The sequence below is a fragment of the Euleptes europaea genome, chromosome 1, assembly GCF_029931775.1.
Source record: "Euleptes europaea isolate rEulEur1 chromosome 1, rEulEur1.hap1, whole genome shotgun sequence".
Taxonomy (NCBI): Eukaryota; Metazoa; Chordata; class Lepidosauria; order Squamata; family Sphaerodactylidae; genus Euleptes; species Euleptes europaea.
The window spans coordinates 81,786,170-81,798,008 of NC_079312.1; the positions used below are offsets into that span (position 1 = coordinate 81,786,170).

The window sequence follows — 11,839 nt, forward strand, 5'->3', positions numbered from 1 at the left end:
GAGACTCACCTCATTTGCACAGCATGTAGAAAGACCCTAACCATAAAGTCCATGTAGGCAAATTCCCACCCCCCCCAAAAAAAACCAATCTCAGAGCTATTCTAATTACAGAGGTGCCGTCCTCTTGTGGGTTAGTCCCACACTCCAGCGTCCCTTCACTAGTAAAAATACAATAATTTTAAAAAACAGAGCAGGAGGAATGGGAGGGAGAAGGGAATCCTGTCCATGTGATTGTGTGGTGTGGGAACCATTTCAGAGAACGATGGACTAGTCGCCGCCATGGAGAAATACCCTAAAAGGCAAGGATCTGCTGATGCTGCCCTGCGAGGCAACATTGTGCATGGAATCCATGGCAGCCACCAGCTTGCAGAAGGGGATGCAGCGCTCATGCTGCCAATTAAAAGGGTCCCGCAGCCTCCTCCAACTGCTCACACACTCTCTAGCTGGCCCCTCCCTCCCTGCCATGTTTTTTTCAGTTCACACAAGTGAGGTATTCTTTTTCCCCTGCCGCCCCCCTCGTGGGTAGTCAGCTGAGTCCCATGAATAAGTTATAAAATGCACTTCAAGGAAATAAGGTGACAGGAAAAAGTTAAATTGGGAACCGCACAAATGAATGGGGTTAGTCCAATGCTCCAACGTTCCTTTGGTAGACCAAATGCAGTTAAGAAAAAAAATTAAAAAGCAAAGCAAATGACTGATGGATGGAGAAGGGAGGGGAGGGGGAAGGTGGGAGGATGTAGGCAACACAGTGGGTGTTGGCAATGAAGGGGCGGAGAAATGAATAGCATCTCCAACTTGTCCGCACCCCAGGGATAGTTATCCTTGAAACGAAGTAAGGAAATACACCGTCATATAAGTGTTTGTGGAAACCACAGACAATAAATGCTTGGAAATCATTTCCGAGACCAAACAAAGGGAAAATGGAATGGACACAAAAAGATAAGTTGTTTCATTAAACATTACAAATAATTAAACATTTTACGCAAGTAAGAGTGGAAGGTAAGGGTTTTCTCACACATTTCATGCCTGATACAGCAAATTTTACATCAAAAACTGAATTTTATAAAAATTTGGCACAGTTCTAGTTCAGAATAGCAACTCCAGTGCCTCCCTACTAAGTAATGTCAAAGTAAGTATACAAACACTCACAAAAGTGAGCTCCAACCCACAGCCAGGAGAAAGGGGGGAAAGCTAAAGATCTTCTTGGTTTCAGTAGAGATAAAAAATATATTCTTTATTCTTTTCCCTTTTGTTTCTCTGTAGTTCCAAAAAAAAAAAAAACCTGAAGAATCAATTGAACTTTATTTCTTAAGATGGATTTGTAAAGGGTGGTGTATGCCCAGCTATAGCAACAGATAGCTACATGGTAGAGAAAATGTAACATGTTAAGCAGTTGATAAAATGTAAGAGTTATCTTGATGCCCCTGGATAGAACTTTAGTGACTACAGCACAAAATAACAAAGATGGGTCATAAAAACAGAAGTATTGTCATGTCACTATAGGCTAGGGGTGGGGAACCTTTTTCTGCCAAGGGCCGTTTGGATATTTTTAACATCATTTGCGGGTCATACAAAATTATCAACTTAAAAATTAGTCTGCTATATTTGGTCAAACATTTAGCCAAGAGGCACGACCGGAGACGGCTCCGAGTGTCTGCCATGTAGAGCGACTCGCTTTTGAGCAGATCGCCAGTCTTCGATCCTTCTGAGCTAGAGATCTGCCAGGACCCACAAAGGGCCAGACAACATGATTTTGCGGGCCTTATACGGCCCCCAGGCCTGAAGTTCCCCACCCCTGCTATAGGCCAATGGTATATCTACTTAAGTATCCTGACCAGTAACAGTGGCCTGTCACATGCCTCATGGAGTCTCACAAGATAGTTGGGATGATCCATCCTGTATTGTTAATCCATACTATTTATTTGTTGAAGAGTTTTGGGGGCATACATGAATTCCTCCACTCCCATTTTATCTTCACAATAACCATCTCAGGTAAATTAGGGTGAGATAGAGTCAGTGGCCACAGATCACCCAGGGAGCAGCAATGGACTGACCATTTAACTTACACAGAAAATTCCCAGAGGGCTGCTGCTCTGAAGGGCCACTGGCAGCCAAGAGCAAGCAGAGCAACGCCCAAATAGCTCTGTCAGTGTGGAAAGGATCATTGAGCTCACATCTGGCTAAGGGTATCAACTATGGGCTCTTGCTCACCTCTTCCTTCCCTGCTGCCAACTGGAGGAAATACCAGGTCAGCTGACATCATTGTTGAAGAAGAAGAGGAAGAAGAAGAGTTGGTTTTTATACCCTACTTTTCTCTACCTTTAGGAGTCTCAGAGTCGCTTACAATCACTTTCCCTTCCCCACAACAGACACCTTGTGAAGTAGGTGAGGCTGAGAGAGTTCTGAGAGAACTGTGACTGGCCAAAGGTCACCCAGCAGGTTTCATGTGGAGGAGTGGGGAAACAAACCCAGTTCTCCAGATTAGAGTCTGATGCTCTTAACCACTGCTAGGGCTGTCAACAACAACAACAAAAATCGGTACAGTTCGGATTCGGCCGAATTTGGCCCTTGTGGGTTCGGTACGTGCCGAAGTCCGAACTCCCCCACTTCGGATCCGTTCAATTCGGCGGGAATTCAAAGTTCGGAAACAAGTTCGGCCGAATAAAGCCATTAAAAACACAACCGTGCCTTTCCGCGGCTCTGGGGGGGGCATTTTTGGGCTTAGAGGTCCCAAACTTTTGGCAGAGCTTCAAAGGACGTTTATTGAAAGACTCCCCAAGTTTTGTAAAGATTGGGTCAGGGGGGGCTGAGATATGGGCCCTGAAAGGGCCCCCCCCACCCTTAATGTTGTGCATTCTCAGCAGAGCTTGCCGCCCACGCACAAAGCTCCCAGCCCCGACAACAGCGGAGAAATTAGCAAAACAACTGCAAACACAACCTTGTTAAACAACACCTTTGCAACACACAACTGAAACCTCCCCCCTCAAACCAGGGAGCGAGAGACTCGAGGGGGAACACACACCCCAGGCAGAACCGACGAAAGCCCCCTTTGGCTCCCCCCCCACCCACAGAAACTGCTCCCTCCCCACACACACACAGACTCTGCTTTCCCCCACACACACACACATACACAGGAGAAAAATTATAGATTAAAGCCCCCAAAGGGGTCTTACTGTGGCTGTCTTCTGTTCCATCAGGACGGGCTGTAATCCAAGATGATTCCAATTAGGCACGGAACGTTTTGCTCTGGAGAGATGCACACAGGATCGGATCGGCTGCCCCATTCATCCCAATAGGGGAAAGGGGAAAGGGGAAAGCCCATATCTCGGGATCCCCTGACCCAATGTTCACAAAACTTGGGGGGTTCCTTAAGAAGCTTAATCTAAAGTTCCAGTGAAAGTTTTGTGTCTGCACCCCCAAAAATGCGCCCCCTGCAGCCATGGAAAGAGAAAAGGGGGGGAGGCGATATTTCTGCCCCCACTGAACCCATCTTTACAAAACTTGGGTAGTATCTTAAGAATAATTCACTGAAGCTATGCTAAATGTTTGGGGGCTATATCCCCAAAAAAGTGCCCCCTGCAGCCACATAAATGGAAAAGGGGGGAGGGAAAAGGGGGAGAGCCCATATCTTGAGACCCCCTGACCCAATGTTTACAAAACTTGGGGGGTATCTTAAGAACACTGGTCTGAAACTCCGCTCAATGTTTGGGATTTGTACCCCCAAAAATGCGCCCCCTGTAGCCATGGAAAGAAAAAGGGGGGAGCCCATATCTCGGGACCCCCTGACCCAATGTTTACAAAACTTGGGGGGTACCTTAAGAAGCTTCATCTGAAGTTCCAGTGAAAGTTTTGTGTGTGCACCCCAACAAATGCGCCCCCTGCAGCCACAGAAAGGAGCGAATGTGCACAAGCACCCCACACACACACACGAGGATTTCGCTCTCTCTCTCTCTCTCTCTCCCTGGCCGGGCCGCACATCAGCTGATTCCTCCAGTACTCAATCCTGACTGATTGGCCAGAAGAAGACCCAGCTTGCCCACCGATTGGCCGGGAGAGGAGAATGCTGCTTACTGACGGTTATGCTGCTTACTGACGGCCGAATTTATTCGCGAACTCCCGAACTCGCTGAATTCGCCCCCCCCCGGTTGCCCGCCAGTTTTGAGTTCGGATCCGTCCGAACAGAAAAGCACCGAATCAGGGGAAATTCAGTTGATTTTCAGTTCGGACCGAACCGAATTGACAGCCCTAACCACTGCTCCACCCTGGCCAGGCCTGAGCTGAGTGCCCTCTCCAGCACTGGCTGCTGTGGCCACTCAGCCTAGCCACTTTAACTTACCAGTCCACCCCTCCAGTTAGTTTCATGGCAGAGTGGGAACCTGAGCCCACATTTCCCCCTTTCCTGTTTGACACTGTAATTATTACAGCACATCCTGGCTCTCAGCCACCACCTAGCTGTTGGGAGCATTCTAACTGGGAGTATGGAGGTCAGCCTTTGATCTTACAAATCTAATGTTGACTGGATAGTCTGTATGCATAAGTCATAGCCATAGACCAGGGGTGGGGAACCTTTTTCCCCCCAAGGGCCATTTGGATATTTATAACATCATTCGCGGGCCATACAAAATTATCAATTTAAAAATTAGCTGACCAAGCCCCAAGCAGGCAGCTGCCCCAGATGACCCCCCCATGCGGGCAAGCAGGCAGGCATCCAACCAGTGGCGCACTTGCCCACCTGATGGCACAGGATGGTCTGTTGCACCAGCCGGGTGTAGCCATCCAGCTGCAGCCCGGAGTTGCTACTGCTCTGCATGGTCAGGGCCAGATTCTACAACCGGCTCCTGCTACCTCCGCCTGCAGGGATGAAATGAGGACACACTGGCTAAGAACTCCCCCCGCCCATGCGCACATTCTGGCCCTGCCTCTTTAACTCCTCCATTGTCACCACTTCCGCCCCCAGCCCTCTTGTAGTACAGAGGAAATACGTTTCTCCATGGCCTGGGTGGGAAAGGGTTAACAGGGTTTCTTGGGCAGTCCTAGCAGCTTCATAGCTAACAACTCTTCTGCAAGGGGAGGGGGAAAGGTTTCTTTTCTCGGCAAAACAAACTCACATCTGCCTTGAACAGAGGCTATTCCTGTCCACAGGAGGGGGTGGATCACCAGTCTTAGATCTTTCTGAGCTAGGACCCACAAAGGGCCAGACCAAATGATTTCATGGGCCTTAAATGGCCCCCGGGCCTGACATTCCCCACCCCTGCCATAGACTTTCAAAAATTCATTTATGTTACCTGACTTCACAACCTACTGTTGTAATGGGTCGCACCGATTGATTATGTGTTGTGTTGTGTGAAGAAATAGCTCCCAGGCATGCAGCTGGGGAAAGGAGCACCTGGGGCACGGAGAACTGAGGGGGTCTGCCACATGTGCCGGAGCCAGGCACTGGTGGCCCCAGGGGTGGTTGCCATGATGCTGCCACATGCTGCCATGTGCTCTCCTGCTCCCTCACGTCACTGCTGTATGTGCGGCACGGGCAACAAGGAAGTGTGAGCGGCTACATGCTGGGCAGTGGAACATGCACCAGCCGGGCCACAGGCAGGCAGCTGTGCTTGTGCTGCAGCATGGTGGCAGCGCTCCTCTTCCCCATGCCTGCGCTGGTGCCCCCCTCTTTGCTCCTGGGATGCTTGCCCCCCCCCAAGATCCAGCCCTGATACTTCCTTTTGTTCTCAAGTTGCTGTTCTTCCCTTTGTTCTTTCTTCAGGCCCTCCTAGTTCTGCGGCTGTCAGAAATACCACCTTATTGTTTCAACTCTTTTTCTGAAGCAGTCAAAATTACTTTTGGTTGCTCTGCGCACCCACCACCATGCTGAACGCTCAGCGCTGGTGCTCGAAGGGGAACCTTCTGACAAGCTAAGTGGGCTGGTCAGCCCAGCGTGGAGGTTGTTGTGGACAAGCCGCCACCATCAATGTAACTCAGCAGCCAAAACAGACAGCCTCAGCCATAATTAAAACTAATTATTCAAAGGCACTCTGCTCATGGCGCGTGGCTCAGAATCTCCCTACAACGACGAGCATGTCGGCAGCAGGGCTGTTTTTCTTCATAAAAACTTATGAGGAGCACCGAGCAGATTAACAGCTTTAATGACAAAAATTACTGCTTACAACACTGACTTCAAATCAAAGAACAATATCTGCCGACAGATATTTTCATGGTTTTCATAACAATTCATTATAGGTGGCACCAAGGGATTCCATTTTTATTTCCCTTGTGTCATTTCTCTCAGACTCAGGTTCATTTCTCTTAATGAGGCAACGGAAGAGAAAGGCCGGTGGTGGCTCCTCCAGTACCGCTGCCGAGTGTGAGGAATTTAGGGGCACGGTGATAACTGATCCTCTAAAGGACGGTGGGGAGGGAGGAGAGGGTGGGAGAAGGATGGGAGGGAACACTCTCTGCCATAACGAACTAAAATTAAGACATAAATTCTCCCACCTTTGTTCTGACCAGATCTAACGCAGAGATTCAGCCTTTTTAATGAGGAATAGATCGGTAGCGAAATTATTAGCTAATTAATTATAAAGAGAGAGGGGGAAGAAAGGAGGAGGGGGAGGAAAAGATAGAATTCTCTTTTATGGGCCTTTGAATAAAGGAGGGGAGGAACCAAAGGGTTCAAATCTAAAGCTGGAGCACAGAAAAACAAGGACCATTTCATACGTGACACAGCAGCGGACTAAGATTTGCTGTCCAGTGTGCACTGAAGTCAACAGGGAGTCAAAGTCAGTCACAGCTCACAGTATAGCTGCAGGATGCTCATGTCTGCAAATATATGGTTGTTGTGATCACGCTTTACATGTTTTAAGTGTATTCTTAAAATATCTTAAATGACCATCTGAAAAAGGGAGCGTGTAAAGTGGCCTAAAACTTTGCCTGAGCCAGTACAAATACAGACCTAGGGGTGGTCTGTTTATTTTCTGCCCTTTCACTCTGCCCTTTCTCTAAGGACAGTAGCCTTTGGGGACTCCCATTTTATACTCCCTAAAACCATGAGGCAAATTAGGCTAAGAGGGTTGTCTGTCCAAAACTCTGTACACAACCCCACAGTTGGTTCTTGTAGGTATCCGGGCTGTGTAACCGTGGTCTTGGAATTTTCTTTCCTGACGTTTCGCCAGCAACTGTGGCAGGCATCTTCAGAGGAGTAACACTGAAGGACAGTGTCTCTCAGTGTCAAGTGTGTAGGAAGATATAGTCAGAAAGGGGTTGGGTTTGAGCTGAGTCATTGTCCTGCAAAAGTAATGTGCTAATCATTGCAGGACAATGACTCAGCTCAAACCCAACCCCTTTCTGACTATATCTTCCTACACACTTGACACTGAGAGACATTGTCCTTCAGTGTTACTCCTCTGAAGATGCCTGCCACAGTTGCTGGCGAAACGTCAGGAAAGAAAATTCTAAGACCATGGTTACACAGCCCGGATAACCTACAAGAACCAATGAACTCTGACCGTGAAAGCCTTCGACAACCCCACAGTTGTTCACATGAGTGTCTTGTTTGTTCACATGAGTGTCTTGTTATCAGGTTATTGGTATGTGAGAAATGCTGGAAGTGTGAGCCAATCTTTCTGCTGCACCTTATGGACAGCCATCTTTATTTATTAAAATTATATACTGCTTTTTCTTACCTGAAAGTGGTTTCCAGGTGATTCTAAGTGCAGATATTTTTTTTTAAAAAAAAGAAATCACATACATAAAGCACATCATAATAAAAATCATGACCCGAAAACATAACTACAGAATTGGCTATAGAATCTTTTAGACTTAACCAAAGAATCCAAAGACTCAAAGGCCTGACCTATAGACATGGAGCAGAATGAGGTGGTCAGTCTCTGAGGTGGCAGAGTTGGCTGTACCACTTCAGACTCAAAGTGGAGGAGTCATATTTTCAGCACTCCCTCATCTAAAATCTTCCTTTGAGTAAAAAATCAGCACACCGGGAAGGAAGATTCTAACCTAGCCCTGTGTTAGCTTGCCCTTTAGAGGGAATTATCAATGTAAGGGAACCTGGAAAAATGTAATCCTTCACCTCCCGCCAGATAATATTAGCCAGAACAAACAAACTGAAATGACCCTAGCAATTGCTCAATTGGTTGCTTCTGATACAACTAGAATAAACCCTGAAACCTACACATCATCCGAGACGGACTGGATGTGAGTCCTTTTGTCAACTACAAATTGAACAAAAGTATCGCAGCAAGCTGCAGATAGCTCACCTTCCAGTGGTTTGGATTTTGGATTCAGCAGACCTCAAACTATCTGTGGATATATATGCGAGGAAGCCATTAGTGCCCCTATCAGCAAGCACACATTTGTCATTGCACAAAACCTAAGTAGCTCTCAAGTAAGGCCTTCTTTAAATCTGCTCCTTTTTGCTATGGTGCCAATTGCCAGTGTCCTTCAGGAACAAAAAGTAGGATCTATGAGTCCAAAAGGTATTTCACCAACTATTCTTGACTGTATGAACATCATGCACCAGTTTTAAGATGCTGAGGATGGCTTCAAAAGTTACATTTTAAGGGGAATGCCTAAAATATTTTACATGATATCTACTCAACTGCATGTATGATAGGAAGTTCTGACCATGCCCCCTCATGTGAACATCAGCATCAAAATGGCTGCCACAAAATGGCTGCCATGGGAGGCGGAGCTAGCCACAAATGATTGCCACAGCTTAACTTCATTCACACAGTCAATCATAATCCTTGCTGGGCAAAAGTCGTACTTGGCCCCACCCACTTGGCAGGGACCAGAAAAGGTATCGGTGGGCACCATGGCACCCATAGGCACCACATTAGGGACCGTTGATTTATATGATTGGCTGTTGGGTAGCATGCAGCAACAGCGGGTCTAAGGGAGATGGGGGAAAGTAGGACTGTGCTGCTGATGGCCCTATATTCAATGTACTGTTTGAAAACATGAAAGGCAACCTAAGAAACAGGTCTGAACTGTTTGATGAAAAACCAGCTCCTGGTTCACAAAGAGCAGACAGGCCTCCAGCCAAGCCAGCATCCCTAGTAACCACAGTAAGCCCACACACATCTGTGACTAAGAGCTTGTGACTCAGAGGTCGTAAATTGCATGCAGCCTTCGCCCGAGCACCCACACTTCTCTCTAACTGCAGGTCTCAGTGCTCATGTTTTATATGGACCATTCAGTTCTGAGCCACTGTAGGTGAAAGGATTAATAGGCAGTTATTTTGGCTTCTCTTCATATGTCCATCTGTTCAGACAGGTAAATAAAGAAACCATGGAGAAGCAGTGGTAAAGTTATGATATGAACTCAAACCCTCCTTCAAAGCGAAGCGACTCTTTTGGCCATACATCAGGCTGCTCTCGTTGTTCACCCTTCTATTTCCTTTCCCTTTCTCTGCATTCAGTTTTTCAGAAGGACAGGCTGTATGCTCTGTGAGATTTAATGCCTGCCGTACTCTCACCATTTGTTTTCTGCAAAATAGATCCTTAACCCTAATAAAGGCAGAATTATCCTTAACTTTAACAAAGGTGCACCCTTTAAAAAGCGAAACCGTGAACCCCTAAAGAAACACATTGTGCCCTTCTGACATTAATGCGTAAACAGATAAGCATTTCTTCAAACCAGTGAACGATAAATTCGTTCTGCGAATAGCTTCAGTACTTTATTAAATATTTATTGCAGGAGTTTCAAGCCTAATTTGATTGAGAAACTGGCAAAAGGCAGGAATGGAAATTCCAGTTTGAAAATGTGTCCTTGGAAGTCAAAGGAAATTCCCAGCACAATCTATATCTCATCAGATAGTGGGAGGCTAAACGTTTCCAGTGTTCCTACCAGAAGCTTGCATTCGTCTTTTCCTGGACAAAAGTTATTGCCACCCTGTAATCTCTGTCTGAAATACAGCACGTGGAGCCTACACTGAACCCAATTTACTCTGGCAGATGGATATAGCCAAGGTGGTGGTCTGAATGTTTGGCCTCAAGGCACAATCCAATTTTCAACTGTTTCAAAGCTATTATGTCAAAGGCTATTTGCATAAACATAACAATAGCAGTTGATCCAAGCATAGGAAAGCCTGCCCTCTAGTGCCCAATATATATATAGATAGATATAGATATAGATATAGAGATATAGAGATATATGTACATCAGAAAGAAAGAAAGAAAGAAAGAAAGAAAGAAAGAAAGAAAGAAAGAAAGAAAGAAAGAAAGAAAGAAAGAAAGAAAGAAAGAAAGAAAGAAAGAAAGAAAGAAAGAAAGAAAGAAAGAAAGAAAGAAAGGACAGGATATGCCAGGTGATTTGCTCATGCAAGCATTACACAGATAGGGCTGTTTTCCATAATCTGGTTAATCTCATGGGTATTTTATCAACACCATTAATGAAACAATTTGACAACACTATCCTCTGAGTCCTCTGTAAACAATCTGGGTGAAGACAGTTATCCTCCAAAGGTGGGTAAACACATTTAAACGCACACCCACACTGCCCTGGAAATAAGTGTTGCAGGATGCAGCAAATGTTTGTGTCCTGTTTTTGACTGGAGTTCCCAAAGCAGCTCACAACATGCATAAAATACAATTCCTCTAAAAAAAAAAAAAACCCTTCCCATTTGAAAATCATACATGAAATGGAGCCATAAAAACCAAAACACAGCAAAAACAGCAGAAACATACACACAAAAGTAGTGATTATTTAGTTCACATGAATATAGTGGAGGAAAGCAAGACAGATAACTACTCTGAGTTGGTTCATGAGCGCAGATATGGTATGGTATAGTATATTCTAGGCTCCCTTACATTGTTCTCTGACACAGGATGTACGTGTGAACAAACGTACATTCAGACAAATGCCTGCCACATGTGTTGCATCCATGGGCTTCACTCACAATGTTTTGAGCACTGTCCCTTCCCATTAATGCTCTGACTATAAAACCAATCCCTGACCTGTTTATGGCAAGCTGCCACTGGGAAATGTAATAATGCCACTGTGTAGGTGGAAGGAACGAGGTTTGTTGGTTGAGAACTAGAAGAAATTTTAGATTGACTAGCAGCTGCTCCAGAATTAGATTAGGCCATGATAGGTAGCCACGTTAGTGTCTGTCTGAAGCAATAGAAAAGAGCAAGAGTCCAAAAGCACCATTTTTTTTTAATCAGGGGAGAGCGCGCACGCAGTCCCCCACTACCAAAAATAATGCAGTCGAGTTTCCCACATTTGGGGAAATCGCAGGGGTCAGCACACCCGAAGTGCAATGGATGAGCCTCACCCTGGGAGCCCCGCCTTGGTGATCGCGGGAGAATCTCCCCTGCCAGGTAAGTATTAGTCCAGAAGCACCTGAAAGAGTAACAAAATTTCTGGTAGGGTTTGAGCTTTCATGAGCCACGGCTCACTTCTTCAGATATCTAAAGAAGTGAACTGTGTGTCACGAAAGCTCATACCTTGCCAGACATTTTGCTACTCTTTAGGTGCTACTGGACTCTTGCTCTTTTCTACTGTAAAGGGATTGCTGTTGCACTGTTTGTCTAAATGTTTTCTTTTCTTTCTTTTTTTCATTTTGACTGATAGCTTTTCGGGCTATAAGATATCATTATGTAAAGTAGGTATCAGTATTTAGGTTAAATCCAGCCTCCTATGTCCCCCCACTCAGCCCAAAACCTTGCAGCAAAAGAGTTTCAAAGGAACAATGGATATAGTCATAAGACTTGACACCAATTCACTTTGGAGGCCACCAGTAAATGAGTTACTGATCAGTGATCTAAAGTACGATCTTCTACAACATGACATGGGATAATGAATTTCACATAATTGTAGCTGATGATCTGGGATC

The 11,839-nt window shown here is 45.7% G+C and overlaps 1 non-coding gene across 1 annotated transcript; it reads right to left on the minus strand.

Moving 5' to 3' along the window:
- Positions 1-11,165: 11,165 nt before the first annotated feature.
- Positions 11,166-11,332, minus strand: LOC130493609 (U1 spliceosomal RNA). The gene has a single exon (XR_008933988.1). It is a non-coding gene; the product is annotated as a U1 spliceosomal RNA (small nuclear RNA).
- Positions 11,333-11,839: the final 507 nt, after the last annotated feature.